Source organism: Corvus hawaiiensis, chromosome 10 (assembly GCF_020740725.1).
Source record: "Corvus hawaiiensis isolate bCorHaw1 chromosome 10, bCorHaw1.pri.cur, whole genome shotgun sequence".
Classification (NCBI taxonomy): domain Eukaryota; kingdom Metazoa; phylum Chordata; class Aves; order Passeriformes; family Corvidae; genus Corvus; species Corvus hawaiiensis.
Genome location: NC_063222.1, coordinates 11912876 through 11932226, shown reverse-complemented (window position 1 = coordinate 11932226; position 19351 = coordinate 11912876). Strand labels below are relative to the sequence as shown.

General features: G+C 39.7%; 1 protein-coding gene across 1 annotated transcript in view; it reads left to right on the top strand.

The window, feature by feature from the left end:
• IRS1 (insulin receptor substrate 1) overlaps positions 1-17921 on the top strand; it is a 312856-nt gene extending 294935 nt beyond the window's left edge. Inside the window, exon 7 of the transcript XR_007205688.1 lies at positions 4765-17921. The gene's annotated coding sequence lies outside the window, so the exon portion shown is untranslated. The remainder of the gene's footprint in view (positions 1-4764) is intronic.
• Positions 17922-19351: the final 1430 nt, after the last annotated feature.

Below are 19351 nucleotides of genomic sequence, written 5' to 3'. Positions count from 1 at the left end.
GTCTGTTCTTAAAACACTGGTGACAGAGCACCTCAATAGCTTCCCAAAGAGCAAGGGCTGGTTCTTAGCATTACAAAGCTTTTCCTAATAATGTCCAGTACAAGTCTTTCTTGCTGCTAATTATGCTGTTTTCATTTTTCTTCTTTTCTGCTAAGCTAATTTCTTCATTTTTATACCAGCCTTTTCTGCATATGCAGACTGTTATCCCAGGCATCTCTTCTGCACACTAATTATCTCTAATTATTCAATCCTACCTTTTAAGTTGTATTTTCCAGATTTTTGGTTCTTCTCAGAGCTCCATCCAACAGCAGTCTGTCCTGTCACTTAACAACTTTCTGGAAGTCATGTGCTCAGCACTGGACCCTGGTACTTTAGCTAAAGCCTTACCAGTGCCCAGTAGGTCATAGGCTACTGATGGCTCCTTCAGTCCCTACTGCAGTGCTACTTTCACCAGACATGCCAATGACTGCTTTCAACATTTAATTATAAGTAGCTGAGGCTACTTATAATTAAATTATTTACTTGATATAATTAAATAATTACTTGAGGCTGAACTGATGCTAAGAGAAGCAAAAAATTGATGCAGTGTCTTAATGTCTCTAAATAATACTAACTTATATTATCCAAGCACAGTGAGCAGGTTTACAAATGCCTTGGCATGACAACACCCGAGTTTCCTGAGCTGTTTCACTACAGGTACTGCTTCTGCCAACTGCATCTGTGTCTCAATCTGAAGCTGCTTTACTGTTGTGATGGACATAAACCCCCAGTGCATAAATGATGCATGTTTGCATAATTAATACCAATTGTTTAACCAGAAGCATTTGCTGCATGAAGTGTTAAAATCATATTACATCCAAATACTGCTGTGTTTTTCTGGTTTACGGATACTAGTGTTTAAAACTTTAATCAAAATATTATTATTAATGATTTAAATTCTGTTAAAATGTACAAGCAATGTGTTATATTCAAAGTACCACCAGCTCTGAACAATTCTAAAATTGAAAAACATGTTTCACTGACTTAAGGTATAACAAAATGATCATAATGTTATTGCAATTAACAATGTAATTGAGATTTACAGGTTGCGTAATTCATTTCACATGTATAAAAATTGAAATTTAATTAATAAAACTTAAGTGTGCTAATTAGCAGTATTTTCAGAACCAAAAATGTTTCAACAATGAAATTTGGATAATGTCTTTTTCCTTTCTTACCATTCTTTGCTGGACTGTTATTCTGCTTCCGTATTTTCGGATTTCCAGATCCTCTTTTTGGTTGTACTTGACTGTAGGAGACAAGAATGAGGTTTTTTAAAACTGCAAATTTTTAGCTGATAAACCATGTTATTCCATTTTAAATTGTTCTTCTTTTACCCAGAGCGACTGTTGTACTCGCTGCTGCATGTTCTTATCTACACCTCGCTCATGTATTCATTTAAGTCATTGTATAGTAGAAAGAGCATGTTATATTCATGGATTTGAAAGATTTAACAGTTTTGGAGACTGATTGCTGTAGTCTCATTTATGACAGTGTAACTTAGTTGTAGCCTCAGCTGAAGCCTTTCAAAGTGGAATGGATCAAGGAACAATTCTTATTAGAGTATGTTTTACTAAAATCAGGCAACACCCTTTTGTGTTACTACTATTGAACATGTAGCAATAGCATGAAACAGTAGACCTTCATTATTTTAATGACTTTCCAGTCTTATTTAAGTGTATTGGTAGATCCCCTACCTTGATGCGGTGACGAAAAAAGACAGCTTTGATAGATACTTATTCACAAGGGAGATTAATGGGCTTAAAATTTGTTCCCTGTCTGAAAGGTGACAGGGTGGATCATTCTATGTAATCAAAACAGATATGAAGTGGCACTGATTGCTGTAACTGCTCCACAGTCTGTCCTACTGCTGTACCCAAAGTCCTTCAGTAGAATCACTCTTCTGAACACTGTTACTGCTTTGCACTGGCTTTGTTGCTAATAGTCAGTGCAAGAAAACAGCACTGCAGGTGTCTTTCAACATTAACATTTACTCATTGTCATGGAACTTCTGCAGGTCTCACCGCGCTGTGTGAGCAGTCTGAGGAACCACTGGAAAAAGAGATCCTTTTATTTTTGTTGTTGAAGGAGTGCTTAATGCGCCTAAAAGGACACAGCATACCGGACTGGGCTGTCAGAATAACAGCTCATGACTTGCATTATGTTATATTGACAACGTCTTGGCAAATAAGATGCTGACAAATTGTTTTGCGATGAAAGCATAAACTATACAGAATATTGTGCAATGCAGACAATATAAGGAGACACCCTCCAGTTTCCAAGGACTTGCATTTTTTTATTGCTTACCATATTTTTTCTAATATCTGTGCTGATGCAGTGTCTCATTTGGGAAGTGGGATTTTTCTCCCTTCTGTCTCATGCAAAGCACCCATCAAGACTCTGAGCCCAACACCACTTGTGTTCGTCAGGTGATGTGATGGGAACCCAGACTGCTGTGTTACAGAGACTAAAAGCATTCGTAGGGGCTAACCTCAGAGACTGAAAGATTCTAGGTATTCAAAGAGGTAATCAAGGAAGATTCAGGTTAGACTTTAGGTCTCCAGGAGGGCAGGTGGATACATTTTATCCGGAAGTTATGGAATACCCATAGTGTCTTAATAAAAACCTAAAATTAAGAATAATAAGTAAAATCTTCTACAGAACACCACCATCATTAAGTTAAAAGCAAAGGCAACATGTAAATTTGATTCAATTCTGAGGTGTGCCAGAGGGTCTCACAGCCCCTTCCACTACTGCTTTTGGAGTCAGATCTTGAACTGGTGCTGAATTTCTTGCATTTGGGTGGACTCTGCATAGTTCATTGGTGGACTCATTCATAGTTCATTGTTGATTTGTGTTTGCCTGCCTTTGGTAGGAATGGGACTTTAACTACTTGACAGTTCTGATACCCAGCAATGGTCTGTCAATCTTGTGTTTATCAAAATTTCAGGCAAAGTGATGTTTTTAAAATACACTTAAAGATAGGTTAAAAAAAAATTATTAGATGTTGCTGAGTTTCAGAGTTCAGCCATTCTGGAAAGATATTTTTAAAGAGATTAGGTGTGTGGCACCAGTTCACTGTGCACAGAAAGAATAATTATTTTGATTTCTTTCAAAAACCAGCAGAAAATGGGGAAAATATATTTTCTTTAGCTTGTTACAATCAGTAATTAAATAAGCTTTCCACTAAGATAACATATGGAAAACACTGATTCCAAAGAAAAAAATAAATCTATAAAGGCCTGAATTAGTGAAAAAGGAGATAAAGATGAAAGTAGCCTTATAAATAAATTTTATTATATAAATCACAGTACCATAACACTATCTTTTCTGTCATATTTTTATGCTTTAATGAAGCCCTCTTACATATTACTGTGGCCCACTCTTTGATGAGTTCTTCAGTATTCCCTGCTGCAATAAGCAGTCATCTGAAATACCTGTGGGACTGGCCTCTCCCAAGACACCCAGTGTGGATTGTTCCCTAACTACTGATTTCTACCATTTCAATGGCACAAAGAATTCTGTGTTTTGACATGGAAATCCTTATAACTCTAAAAATGAATTAAGTATTCATCCAATCACAAAATGACATCATGAAAGCAGCTCTTTTGCTGATGTGGTGACTATAGAGTTGCTTGACATTATTCTGCTAACACAATTTGACTGGATATATGTTTTGACATCCAGACAACAGGGACACTGATGGAAACTGATGGACCCAATGTCAAAAGAAGAAAAGCTGGCTGCAGGAGGACACCCAGAAAATTAATAGGTGGATTGTAAAAAAAAGCCTTTCCCAAAGGGCAAAGTCAATAAAGTGAGGACTGAATAAAACCCCCAAAAAACTGAAAAGAAAAGGCACAGAAAAACCAATTCTTATAAAAATAGCAAAGAAATACTGAGGGGAGCATTGGAGCTCAGTAGATGCAGGCTGAGGAACAGTTAATTAGAACCTGAATAGTTGACATTCAATATTCATATTTCTGTTTCTGCCACAGCCTTCAAAAGTAACTGTGTTACTGTAGAGAACCTCATTATTAAGCATCCTTTATCTTGTTCACACTTTTAGTGTTTTCCTTGATTTCCACCATAAATATGTTCCAGAATACTGTGAAGAAAATGCCATCCTCAGGAGGATTAGCATTTTTAGACATTTTTTGGGGGGATATTTCAATGCAGAAGCCACGACCTTTTCTTACTTCCCTCAAGAGCCTTTGTAAGCAGTTCTGGTTGTACATTTATAAAGTGTATTTATATATAATCTTCAAAATCTCCAAGATAACAAAAAAAAATCCAGTTTTAGAATCAGCCAGAAACAGACTCCTTCACATATTTTGCCATTCCGAACTGAGCATTTGTATCTCTGATAGATTGGTCACTTTTCCCTGTCATCAAGTGACATATCATAGGTAAAGGACTTGTGACAGGGCTTAAGGCACAACTGTGTTAAATAATGCAATGCCAAGAATCCAGTGTTTGCACAATCAACAAACTCCTCTTCTCCAAGTAAACGATAACATTTACCTATTTTGCCACCTGCTGACATCATGTCTCCCTTTCCACTGATTCCAGTATCCGACTATTTCTAAAGCCAGTCAGAGAGACATCATTGTTCTGATTTTTTGGAGTAGTCTCTGAAGTCCCCACACAGCAGATTTTGGAAACCGTGAGACTGGTATAGCTAATACAATTATATAATTACCGTTCTCTTATATTCTCCCGCAGGCCTCCAGTGACAGCCGCTGTTTGATAAAGGACACATATTGGCAAAATGGACCTTTTGACTTGCTCCAGAATGGCCATTCTTATCGTTCTATGCAAAAAACCACACCAAACCAAAACAACCCTACAAAAAAGCCTCAATCAAACAGTCATCCAAAATACTAAATAACAAGAAACAATTCTGTTACTAAGAAATGGTTCTCAGATCAAAATACTGAAAATCAACAAAAAGGAAAAAATAAGTTTTGTGAAAGTAACTTGGCTTCATTTTCTGGAGTTCTTAGCTAGAACATTTCCATTGATAGAGTTGCTAAGTGCATTCTATTTGCAAATATAAACACTTGATTTTGATCAGCAAAAATGCATCAGCACACTTGAACAGTGTCAATGATGATATAATTACACTCACAATTTCCTCTCTGTAATGATTTTTAAATGTCAGCAGTCATTTTTTGTCTAATTGTAGCCTGCATGTCAGCACTTCCTCTTAAAACAGCATGTTCCTCTCTGCTGGAATTTCACACCTCTCCACTCACTCACTCACTTCACCAGTGAAGATAATGAAGATGATAAAGGGCTCCAGGATATTTTCACTACTGTACTGCTTTACTATTTAACATCAAGCAGGCAGAATGAGAACTTTTTTTTAAAAAAAACAGTAGAGAGTTTGATCAGTTAGACTATAAATAATTATTTGATTTTAATGAACAAATCAAAAAGCAGTTTTCATTTCTCAGACCCCCTGCTGGTGCTTTACTAATAACCTGTTTAAAAGCTGGGGGCTGTGATAAAAATATTCCCACGCATCAAGACCTAAACTTACTCACTGGAGGAGAAGGCTGACCGTGCAGTGCCAGCCCATCTCTTGATCACTTCAGTGTTTAGCACAGTGCAAAGCAGGTGACACTTGCTCTGCAAAGGCTGCCTGGTTGGAGATGTTATTGCTACCATCTGTTGCTATGACCTAGAAAGTGACTTTCCAAATGCTATTTTGCACTGCTCCAGGCCACCAGAGCCCAAAGCATAACAAATAGGTGCACCTCAGGGCTCTCTTCCTCCTTCCACAGACTACATCATCAAGTGTATGGAAGTGAACCACTTGTGCAATGAACTGGAAGCTCTGCACTGAGGTTAGAACGAACATTTTCCACTCATCTGAACAAACTCTGGAATTGGAAACAGGGGACAAGGAGGCCTCCTTCAATCCAATTTGCTTGTAACTCATCTCCAACTCTCTGATGCTGCTTACCTGTAGGGTTTAGGAGATAAAGCTTATCATTTACTGGCCCATTTAATATCAAAACAGGTGAAAAGCCAGAAAGAATTCACACTGTGAAGTCAAATAATGAAATAAGGTTGAGATGTCTGATAAAAAAAGAATACAATTGAGTATCTCTAATCACAAATACACATGCACAAAAACATATCAATTAGTTATTTGTCTGAATATGTCTCCAAAATATAGAAGAATGAAAAATGAGTAAACTGAATAAAGAGAGTGTAGGTGTGGGAGTGTGTTTTCTACAGCCCATGATAAAGTTCATTATGTTCCTCTGTCACATTGCCATCACATGTGACTCCTATATACACAACTGTGTGTGTACACACAGGCATGTGGGGAACATGCACAGATTCATACAACACAAATGCAGACCTGGGTCTCTTTGTGGTTTGTGCTGCATTTTATGTCCTACACTTTACTTTGAACTGCCTTTTTTGGCTAAATTGGTGCCTCAGAAATCTTCTGGAGCTCTTGGAAAGGGCAGGGTTTTTTAACAACTGCATCCTATGCACTTGTGAGATGTGTGGATGTGTAGAGACAATCTGAAAAGAGATGCTCCCGAGTCTGCTCAGTGCAGAGGGATGTCCCCCAAGGAAACAAAACAAACCAAAGACACCAACAGCCAAGCAATCAAGAGCAAAAGAAACCAGTCTTTGAGTACTCCCTGGAGAATATGAGTGCTCAAGACAGAGGACCTGCCATGGGGAACACAGCATATGCAGGTCACTTGCCTGTGCCCACTCTCAAGAGAACAGGAATCAAAATCTAAAAATACTAAAAGCTGAGAGACTATGTATAAGATGAGCCTAGAACATAGAGGCACTGCTCTAGAACTTTCCTTCTCCCCTACCCCTTCCCTTTTCCAGTTTTATACCAAAGAGAAAAGTAGGCAATATTAAAATTAGTTCTAAATTGGGTGTAATATGCTCATAGGCAAGTCAGCCATACTGGAATGTTACCACAAAGCAACATATGAGCGGGCTCCACTTCTGTGCACTGCACCACAGAAATGATCAACACCTCCTTGCCAAGTTGCTCAGCTAAAGGTAAATTGAGAAAAGGGAAAGCAAGGTAAGAGCCATTTCTGGAGTCTTCTGCAGATCCAGGTGGCTTGCTGGAGGCTGTGAAAAGGATTTTCTTAAGGCTAGTAAGATGAAAAGGCACTTTGATGAGAAGGTTCTTCTGTTTCCATAGAAAAGCAAAAAGGACATTTACCTCTCAGTTTGCCTCTTTGGGATTACCTGCAGAAGACAATCACACCCCACACAAAGCTGAGATAATGCTCAATTACCCTGGCCAGGACTTTTTTTTTTTTTTTTTAGTTTACTACTGAGTCTCACTGTTCTGGTTTGAAACCCCAGCTTTTTAATGAACTACCAAAGGCAAATTACGTATTACACCCACCCACCCCCAACATTTGAACATGAGGAAATCTGCAAAGGGAAAGGGGAAATGGAGTTTTCCGTTTCAGTGGACCAAAGGTATGGGATTATTGACGTTACACATAGGAATTGAGTTTATGTTTTACATTACAGTCAAGCATTCCTGTAGCTTCAAACAAACAAATAAAGGCTGTTGAGAGAATGACACGTTGTTCATTTAGTGTCTAACAGTGGTACATTCAGCCTGTAGGAGCACAGAAACATTCCCTATACTACCTGAACCAGGTTTATAGCCTTTCAAAATAAGACTGATATGGATTGTGCTGTTTGGCTGATTATTCATGACTCAGTCATTGCATACAGAGCATTGGCTTCTGCTGCATCTGAGGGTGCTTGACATTTCTTAAAGTCATGCCAAAAGTATTTCAACTTGGCCTCTCAGAAAACGATGCACATTAAGCTAGAGACCACATCTGAAAACTTCAGTTGATTTGCTTCATATGAACTTGAATTGAACCTCAACCTTACAAAACAAGGCATATTAAAGACAGCTGAATAGTGACCATGACAACACTGCTTCCAAAAAACCCATAGGTATAGTCAACATTTATACACATATACTGCGAGGGATAATACATTCTTTTGTACGCTTATTAATACCAGTTCATGCTGTGTGCATAACTTTTCATCAGCAAAACTGTACGTTATGCAGGAGTTTCCAGATACTAGTTTACCTTTAATGTTTTTTGCTACTCTGATAGGGCCCATGCAAAATGAAATTAGTCAAAATGTTCCAAGTTTTTGGCTTGGGTGCAATATGGTCTCAAAATATTGCCTCAATTTTAAAAGCCTGTCTTGTGGTAAAATCTGTGCTGCAACTATATGTTGCATTCCACTAAGCCATAACATTAGTTATAACATCTTAATTTCTTTTATTTTTTAATTGTGACAAAAAGAGTGACATTCTTTTCATTGCTGTATTTTGGGAAGATGAATGCCAATTTTTTGAATAGATTGTTTTGTTAAATGAACCTTTATTCCATCTAGATATCTGCTATTTTTCATTCCTTGGACTAAAGGACGATTCTTTAGTTTGGACTCTTGTCAGCACTGATGTAAAGTGCTTTATGCCTCATTTTTATAACCCATTTTATCCCAACTGCGGTGCATTTTTAATCCCCTTTTCACTACCTAAATTGAGGAATACGGCCTCAGTATTGGAGAGGAATATGTTTAGTTTATTTTGCAATACCCTGCCAAGGGACATTTTCCTAAATGTGTATTTTCTAATCTTTAATTAGTATCACAAATACTTTTGCAGCCTGCACATTCTTCCAGTGCAAGGTTGTATAGAGGAGTCACTGCATTCTGCATGTCCTGTGGGACTGTGTGAGGAGCTACATGCTCCCCTTTCACACAGTGAACAAAAGCTAAATTCTTGCCTTTTATTTCTTTATTTTCCTTAGGTCTGAAATATTAAAACTATAGGTGCAGTCCTGAGGGCTGAATACTGATGCTCAGACCTTCTTGGGTGGTACCAGGGTAAGAGTTGATCCAGGTCTATGATTCATCTGCCATCTCTTTTGCAATTACATCGCTTTTCTGACCTTTTATATATTTACTTCATAGCACAGATACAGTGTTTACTACTTCTTTGGGGACATAATGAATTGCAAACACAACGTCCTTTCCCCCAACAAGACTAAAGCATAAATAGCTCAGTCGCTATCAACCAGGAGCACCACACATATGTACTTCCTTATGTATTTTTATGTGCGGATATATTTTCATAGATATATAAGATGTGGAACACTGACAATGTGCCAGCTTAGCCCATTAAGGAGCTGGATACATGTCTTTGGCATCAGCCACTTCTATTACACAGCACACAGAAGCAATAGCAAAGGCAGCCTTAGAGGGCAAAAATCTCTACTCTTGTACTATTAATGCATATAATTCCTAGCTCATCTGTGACAACTTGTATTAAAATTTTGCTAACTAGAACTGCAATCATACCTTTTAATCCACTCTATGCTTTGGAAACGAGACCTGGCGTGCATCTGGGCTGTCCTCAATAGCTGTGCCTGCAGTCTCAGAACAGTGATTTCAGTGAGGTTTATCCATCCTGCAGGGAGAAACCTTAAATATAACCTGGTGTTTAATTTGTCTTGACTTTCCCTGTTGGCTTCTCCCAGGCTAAAGCCAGAGTGTAAACTAACACATAAGGAGTATGGATGAAATGGGTGCCAGGACTTGACTGTAAACTGCTGCCCAAATTAGCACAATGGTATAGTTACTATTAAAACAAATTGCCCAATGTTGTAAAGAGACCTCCAAAAGTTGAATTTGTGAAGCTCTCATCGTCTTAAGGCACAGGGATCTATTTCTTGCCTTTTCAAAATACAGAGCCTGAATATGAAAACTTTCATTGCCCTTTCCACTTGCCTATTCTAGCGTTCATGTAGTTTAGATTTAATAAATTCTCAGATAAAAGGTCTGGTATATAAGCACCAGTTACGAGTGACAGCTTCAGTGATGGTGGCATCTACCTTCTTTTGGGTTCTATTGGTCTAAACTGTCCTTTCCTTAATGTGTGGAACCTTGTTCTACTTTGGGGACAGCAGGTATATGTAATCCAAAATATCCTATCTCCATCTGGATGCTCCCCTCCTTTCTTCATCTAGCACTTACTGCATGAATGCTACCATAAAGGTACCACGAGACGGTGCTAAGAGCACAAATGGATCTCATTAATTGTTTTAGGAATGAGAAATGAAAGAGCAGTGACACTGTGGAGGCATTAAGGGACAGAAGAATCATGGCATGAGCAACAAAACCCTGTCAATCCTCTTGGTGCAACCCTCCCTCTGCTTTTCATTCAGCCTGGGCACTGCTCTCTGGACATGAGCTGCCACCATGGCAGCAGTGGCCCCTACCTGCTGCTGGCACCATGTCCCCTGCCATCAGCTTCTGTGACCAATGCCCAGTCAAGCTGCTGGGCAGGCAGAAGTCCAGCCTGGAATTGGCCACTGCTGCATCTTTGGGTGTCACCAGCACTAAAAATGGAATGGCCCTTCCATAGCTATCCAGTGCCAGCATCCTTCCATCTTTAATGCAGTTGGCCCAAGAAAACTTGACATTGAGAGCAATGTTAGCTAGGATTGATGTTGCTGTGATGCTGTAAAATCTTTAGTGAAATGGGGTTTGTAGCTGCTAATACCCCTTTTCTCCTCCTAGGCAAGACAACACCACCCCATTGCACAACCTGTGCTAAGAGTTACCAGCCCAGCTGTGCAGGGCATCGCCGTGCAAGGCTCTGCGCTGGGCTGGGCTGCTCACAGTGCCACGCCAACCTGCCTGTGATCCACTCTAGCTGGGCTAGTGCAAAAATCCCAGCTCTTTGCAGTAAGATTTAAATTCTGGTTTGTAGAGAATATGGAGAATCGTTGTGTGTCACAGTCCACTATAAAAACTTACTGCTTCCCCAAACAATTAAGGTCTTTAGGAGACAATCAGCAAACTGACTTATTTCTCCTGTAAACAGGAAAAACACATCCCTTACTGCTGCAGAGGTTCCTAAATGAAGCACAGCTGGATGGCTGCCAGTAAAGCCTTAGTATAGTAGTTGGCTGGGGAACAAGGATGCCCTGGCAACCACGTGTTTGTTAGTGAGGATGCTGCATAATTTTTAACAAATGGTTGTGAGCTAAGGCTGGGGGTGGAGGTGTGATGAGGAGGGAGGTCTGCTTCCCAGAGATTTACACAGGAGCTGCTGCAGAGAAGGTAAGCACTCTCCATGGAAAGCAGTGCTGGAACAATGGAATCATAGATGTTTAAGGCTAAAGAGCCTTCAACAATTTTGCAGGTGTACTTAACTCTTTCTTCTATCGGCTTGAAGCTACAAATGTGACACGGTGCCTCACCATCACAGGACAGATCTAAGGGAACATTATGCAGGCTCCTTTTGAAAATAACAAAAATTAAAGTTTACAGAGAGAAAGGGTGAAAAAGCTGGGTTATGAACTGTGATTAGTTTGGACTGCACCAACATATGCTCGATCCCTGATTTAGTTTTGTAGCTTCAATCTCTTCCTCTGTGTAAGTAAATGTGCATCAGTGCATTAGTAGTTAAGGAATAATTATAATTCTAACATAGGTACTGATGCTTTTTCTTGCTCTCCTAAAAAGCTAGGTCAGGTCACTTCTTGTGTACTGAGGAAGAAAGGTAAGTTCTTTTCAGAAAATTGCTACACATCATTTGTTGATCTCACCCTGGGGCAAAGGTCTCCAGGGTAAAGGTTTTCATGCTTTCATAAATCTAAACTTCTGAGGAAGACAATAATGGACAGACAAGTGTCTTAAATTAACATTTAAGATTACAACTGCAGATTACCATTGCAGTTGCAGCTATTAACTGAGGCCTTGCAAACATGTTCATTAATTCTGTCTACTGGTAACAGCCCCAAACCTACGGCAGCTCTTTGTGAGGGCAGGTGAGTTCTGGTGACCTTGCACACGTATTCAGCTGGTGGTTCCTCTTCCAAATCTTTGCACAACAGGAATGGTCACTGCTAAGGAACAGATGTGTTTAACCTCACAAAAAGCTCCAGTTCATTGGGCTCGGGAACAAACTCAGGGGCACCTCTCATGTATTTCATAGAGATGGTGTAAAACTCATTATTTGATAGTATTAGTTAGTATTTACAAAGTATTTTAAATTCCCAGAGAAATCATTATAAAGTTGTTGTAGACATTATTATTGCTATTACTGTCAGGAACAATATTGTGTTTTATAATCTACACAAACACTAATATTGTTTTGTTTCTTAAGAGTACTTATGTGCTTTATAAAATGTCGTGTATTGTTCTCTGTGTCCTCTGATCCACAGTAACTTCATAATGATAAGAAATATTGACATTTGGGGATTATTTTTTACTGTCTTTTTTAAATACAGACTTCCATGGAGGATTTGCTAATGGTATATGTGTGTGTTTGAATTAAACCCTTTAATGCTAGGGGAGGAGATCAGTTTGACATGGAATTCAACAGCTGTTGTTTCTTTAAGGAGAAAAGGCCTGCTGGATTTAAGTGTTTGAGTATATCTGGTTGACTGAACAGTTTCCTCAAGGAAGTATTCATTCAGTCAATGTCCTGAAGGGTTAAGAAAACAGAAACCCATAATGTTACTGGGTTGTTGTTAGGTACGTTGCCAAGGGAACCCTAGCCGGAATGTTTAAATGTGTTGTTTCTCCCCAAACCCACAGGAGTGGAGCTTGAGTGTCTTGGTGTGCCCTAATCCTCACAATTAGTTTCTGTGTGGTAGGGGGGCTTATGGGGCTGATCAGACTAAATACCTGTCGTGACATTGGGTAACATTCCCACCATGCTCGGCAGAGTGGGTTTAGCATCATACTCATCACTTAGGAGAATCACAACCAAAAGCAGAAAAGGGAGTATCTTAAAAGCCTCCTTTTTTGCTTCTCCCTGAACCTGTGGATTTCTTTTAGTAATGCATATTACGGAAATTAATGATCCCCAAGGAGGTCTCCTTAAGACTTTGGTAAGAGAAATCATGACACTGATCTTGACTCAGATCCTTAATATCTGTATTGTTTTGTCCCACATGCCATTTAATTTGCTTCACTGGTGTAAAGCTGGAGGAACTTCTGTTGGAAATGACCATTTCAACAGAAGAGGCAAATTTTAGCCTTGTTTCCATGTAAAGGCTGGGCTCTTGCACTGCAACAGATTTTTTCAGCAGAAAGCCTAATCAAGCACTCCTTATTTCCAGATAATTGCTATAAGAAAAATGCCTAAATGTATCTGTAGAGGTCAACTATGCCATAGATATTTCAAGAAGCTGGGAACAACCCTCCCAAAGCCTTCCATTGGGCCATCACTCTCAAATGTTGGGCCTGTTCTACCACCATGGTTTTTTCATGGATGGTTGGTGGCACTCAATTGAGTCAAAACTAGCTAAGCAGCACTCCATCCCTTGTTGAGTGTCAAACATTTTTCCTAGCACAAACTGATCCACACTTTGACCCATTTATGTATTTCTTCTGGTATGTGGCAGGATTTGCATTCAGTGGAATGTTTTCACTTTTATACTTGTACCCCCTCCTATCACTCAACATAATGTTTTTAATATGATCCAAGATAATTCTGTCTTAATATACTTTGAGCCAAGTTTAGTTCCAATGGATGTGGAAAACACAGATTACCTCCTCCTTGCAGCAGCCTCTCAAGCGCAAAAGCTCAATGCTTTCCCAAGGCATGGTTTCTAAACACCTGATAATTCTTGTTGCCTCCTAAGCAGGACCCACAGCTTGAAATGGAGACATCCTGAGATAGAGGAAGTTCTCCAGCTGGTCAGTGTTGGGGCAGATTATGCACTTTTTATCTACAAAAGTCCTGTGTACACATCCTGTTGTGAAGTTTCCTTTTTCTGTTCTTTTCTCAGTATGAAACCATTGATCAACAGGCCAAGAGGCCTTTCTTTCTACATCCAGATAAAACAGTGAGCTTAAGCTTTGTCATGTCCTGGGGTCCTCATCCTCCAGTTGTCCACACTGGGAGTCATCTGAACTGCAAAACACTGAGGAAGACTGGTTCACACCTGGCTCTTCTACAGACGATGATTTCAAAACTTCTTTCAAGTTCTTAGATTTTTAAAAGTTGGGAAACCAGAGTAGAATCCTGGGGAGTCAATGCTTCCATCAGTGCTCATAGGCCAGAAGTCCTATTTCCACCAGGATCAGAATGAGTGGACAGTGCTGAAGCTTAGGAATGCTGACAGCACACATTTCCCAGCTGTGATGAATCTCATGATTTAAAATAAAAGAACAAAGGAATAAAAGCCAAAGCTTGATCAATGATTTCTGTGTCTCTTTTACTCCATGACTTTTGATATGGTGATGCAAAGAGGGACAACTCACAAGAATTAATTTTTTGGTTTTTTCTATTACCTATTTTTGTGAATTCTGAAACTCATGCACAAGTTAGTTTGACCAGGCATTTCTGCACAGTTTTGAAAGTTTTATGTTGGGCTGGACTGAGGTGCATTGGCAGGAGCTGAATGTGGTTTGCCTACAATCTTGTTGGCTCAGGTTTGTACTTCATTACCCAGATTTATTTATGTTTTTATTTAAAATAGTCTCTTAGAAGTCTCTTTAGGTATTCTCAGGTCTTGTAAACTGAATGCAAAACAGAAGCTACTATTTGAGCTGAGTCCACTATGTAAAAGACAAAGAACCTATTAAAAGCCCTATAAAAAGCAGTGTAACCAAAGCCCTGCACTCCTCAGAAGAGTTATTCCTGCAATGGGTGCTAAACTCCAGAGCCCTAATGATGGGGCACTCCTTACCTCTTTTCCTTTGCCATTTGCAACCACAAGGTGAGGATGAGCAAAAATCTGCCTTTTTCCTTTTATTAGGTGCAGGAAACTTTTGTTTTGGCAGTGCTTCTTTTTGTCATTCACAGAGTTTGTTTTTCTCTTGATTTTTTTGGGAGCTTTTTATTTCCTGTCAGAATGTGGAGGAGAAAGCTGTTCTAGTCTGTAAGTTATGCACCCCTTACAGTGCCCCTTAGTTACACAGCACAAGCAAAAGAGAAACAGAATCCATGGCACCATGCAGAAATGCTGCACTATATAGTTTGCCCTGGTTAAACATTCCCAGAAAGGGAATAACACAACGCTGTGGAGCTCCTGAATGTCTTTTGGCCTTTGTGCTGCAGAGGTGCAGGCATTTAGGGTTAAACTGAAACAGTGCTGGATTCTGGGCAAATTAGTTTTCAGACCTGAGCTACGTAGATCAGAATTATTTCCTTTTCGTATTACCACAACCCTATCTCCTCCACACCTGAAATAAGTGGCATCTGGAACCTTGAAAAGCAATATGCAACAGCTGTGTGAGAATTTAATTTGATACAGCCACATGCCCCCATCTTCAGCCACCTTTTTTGATCTTTCTTCAAACAACTTAAAATATATCTACAAAATAATGCTGAAGGTCTTGTATGTACAGATTTTTGTAAAAAATACATACATACAATACAGTATGTAATTCTGTCATTTTTTGCCTTGTCTTCTCCACATGCAGAGAGATGTCAAAGTGGAAAAGAAAGAATGGTTATTTATTCACATTTTTCGAAGCCTGCAAGAGGAAAGAGTTGCATTTTTAGATTGAGTTTGGGATGGTCTCACTTTCTCCTCAGCACTGATCTTATAATTCACTTTATCTTGTTCTGAAACATTTTGGTGAGGGAACATGAGCACTGACTCTAGTCAGCTCCTTTTAGCTGCTGGGGTTTTCTGAATTCTCCCTCAGTACATTCATGACTAGTGGTGCCTAATGACAATGGATCAAACCATTACACTTAAAAAGCAGCTTACATGAAATTTGAACGTGCATCTGTAGTTTGTGAATCTTGCGTCAGCTGCTTTTTCTTTGCTGCTAATATTTGAACCTTGCACATTCCTACGAATCTATGCATATGCTTTAAAGATCCACCTTCAAGATCAAACCCTTTATCTGTTTATACTTACGCTTATCCTTAAAGCATCATGTAGACTTTAGAGCTGCAAGGACTGCTCAAAGCTAACTTTGTCTCTGAGAGGCTAAGTCCATGCAAAACACTGGATAATAGTGCAGGTTCTGGTTGTGCTCAAAATCAACTGCAAGTCTGAGACAACAGGATTTTAATAATGTAAACAAGAAAAAAAGAGTCCTATTCATTAAAGTGCATGTTGGAGTTGCTTGGTAGCTGAGAACAAGTTTCTACGGCAAATGTACCACTAACTAACAGAAAAGCTCTTTCTGATTTTTAAATATTATTGTAAACTCTGAATTATGGTTTATCTGCTATTCTACCTATTAATAACTTTCTATTATGTTCAATTAATTAGTTATTGGAAAAACACCAAGGCCAGCACTCGTACAACAAATCAAACCTTTCAGCACCGTTAGATGCTAGGGATGCTGGCACACATCTGCCTTTTCTGCCAACAGCACAACAACAACAACCCCAGCAGAACCATTGCCTTTGGTTAGCCCCTGGATTTTTACACTAGGATTTGTTCAGTTGATATAAAATGGTAATTCAGGCAGTCCAAGTCAACACTACAGGGGGCCTCTATAGGGGAAAACACAGCCCCTAAACAGGCTTCCAGAGTCCCCCCCTCAGGTTCAGAATGCGGTTTTAACCATCCCTAAGACGAACCCCCCACCAACTTTTACAGAGGCCACCCTCTGCTCACAAAACCTAGTCCCTTCCCTGAAGGCATTCGGGATCCTTTGAAATGGAAAATTTATGCTGTACTGAAATAGTTCATACTATAATAAACAACTAGTGCCATCATTCTGCTGGTATTCAGAGCGCAATTAAACCTGAACCTCATGTGAGGACTCCATTTGGGGTAGAAGGTGGTGCTGTGGGGAGGACAGGCAGCTCACCCCAAGAATCTTTCCTACTGCAGCAGGTTTTACTGCTTGTCCTCCCTGCCCCTGCAGTGAACAGCCCCCTTCTCCCTCCCCACATTTTCACAAGGCACAGGGGCTTGTGGGGGATTATATAACTTATAGGTCAATTTGTTGTTTGGGCAGAAGAATGTGGTATGTTGGCCGAAGCTGTTTGTTTGCTTAAGTTCTCAGAGTTCAATGAGGTCATTTTCTCATCTTCCCTGTGTTTTCTGTATTTTCCACAGACCTGCCAGCCTCAAACAACACCCTCTTTCTTCGCATTAGAAATGGAAACACGTCCTCTGCAGGAATTTTCCACTTAATAGCTCCTGCTTTCCTACCGGGGGCCTCAGTGCACCACCACTGCAATGCTGTATTTCTTTCCACTGCAGTTTGACATTTTGCAGCCAGAACAACGAACGGCATTCACTCCATCCTGATTTTTGAAAAACATATCTCTACAGGCCCACAGAACGCACCCAGTGCAGCAATCACCAGGGGAAAATGGCAAAGGTACTTAAACATCATTACATGTCACTGAGGATATGACATTGTCTGGTAAAAATGCTCTTTTATACAGTTGCTTTTCCTTACTTCCCATTCCTCCACCCTCCAACCCTTTATACACACACACAGACACCAAAGCCCCTGCCCTGCTCTTCTAATACCAGCCACTCTCTTGTTCTACACTTGGTTGTAATTGTTTGCCTTTATGAATTATTTCCTTTGCATAATATTTGCAAACTGCATATCAGGTCCTGACACTGTGAGGAGCAGAAATGCACATTGCAGATAATCTGAGCAGTAAACAAGAAGCCTGCTTTAAAATGCATCAAGTGACCTGTCTGAAGGCAGCAATATTTGCAGATTGTTTACTGCTGAGATGCAGTGATGTCGCTGAAATGCAGCAGCCTGAAGACCGGAGCAAAATGGGATCTCAGACACTCGGTCGAGCACAACCGAGTCAAGCAATTTTTTTACTTGTTGTTTGCATTCTGCTTTTTTTTAAGTTAGAATTGTATTATAAATTATTAAAAGCTGTTTTCCAAAAATCTCTTTGCTGTGTCTATGAAAAAAAATTTAATTCCTTTACAGGGAGCAAAATGAATGGAAGTAAACATGTTTATTGCTAGAAGGAAGGTTTCCCCTGTCTGCGCAGTGGTAGAGTCTCAGACAGCAAGGTCCCAGTAGGTCAGACTGGCACATTGAATTGCGTATCAAATGAAACTGGTATTCTGGAAAAAGGGTGGAAAGAGGAAGAGGGGTGTTAGTGAGGAGGTTGCTCAGGCCAAGAGGGTGGGCCACTGAAAAACAACAAGTTAAAAAATAGGATTGATGATTTGCAGGACACCTAGGGTATTTCTTTCAAGGGGTATTACTTCCACTTTTAACCAGGAACAAGAGTTAGAAGAAAAAAAGCGGCAGGAGCTGACAGCTTTGCGCTGATCAAAGGGACAGAGCATTGAATGCCTTCTTTCGCTAGCTATTTATTAGAGAGAGAGAAGGGCTCCTTTGCCATTCTACTTAGGAGAGAAGGGATTAAAGATCAAAAAAAAGAGGGAGACCGGCATGAGTTCTTTGTTCAGAAAATATTTCTCTTTTTTTTTTATGGTGTGCCGTGCTGTCCACTACAAGACGAAAACACCATTTCTTTTTATAGCATTGCTCCCTTTCTTTTCTCACTGACCAAAATTTCTAGTGATAAACAATTCCAGTAGCTTTTATTTTTTAATATAAAGAAGGCTCCCTTTGGGAAACTTAGTTAACTGTCTTTTAGCCTGATTAACCTAGGAAATAAAGTTTAAATGCACTGCTGGGATTCTATTAGGATCATCAGTTCATACAGATAACAGCAAAAGGTGTTAAAATGCACTTCACTGGTGCAAGTGATCTCATGTTGTAAAAATGATTATCCCCAGCAGAGCAGGGAAGGATTAAGGGGCCATGTCTACATCTGGGAAACTCCATAAGTGTTTTATTAGCATTAATACATGTATTAATCACACAGACACAAAAAAAAGGGCCCGTCAGGATGGTGGCAAATGGCACAGTGCATTAAACCCACTCTCTTAAGTCAGTGGAATGTGAGCATCTTTATTCTTAGAATTGCAATAAAGCTGTTAAGTAGTATGAATGAAGTTGGGGAAAGCCTGCTTGTATAATTGTGGATCATTGTGGATTACCTAAAAAGAGAGACTGCTTCTAAAGTAAGGCACTGCCACTGCAGAGACTTTGAAGAAATATGAGGTAAATTTAGTGTCCTAGCCCCAAATCTGTTGAACTACACTGTGGATGTTTGATCGCAGTGACCTAACTGCTCATTTATATTCCAATTTCTGTTATGTGGATCAGAAAGAAAAGGTCTGTCCATGTCCCATGCTTCTGCTCCCTCCTCTGCTTCTTAGTTCAGGTTGCTGCTTCCCAGCATGAGTGAGAGTCAGGCTAAATGGCCGTGCAAGCATGG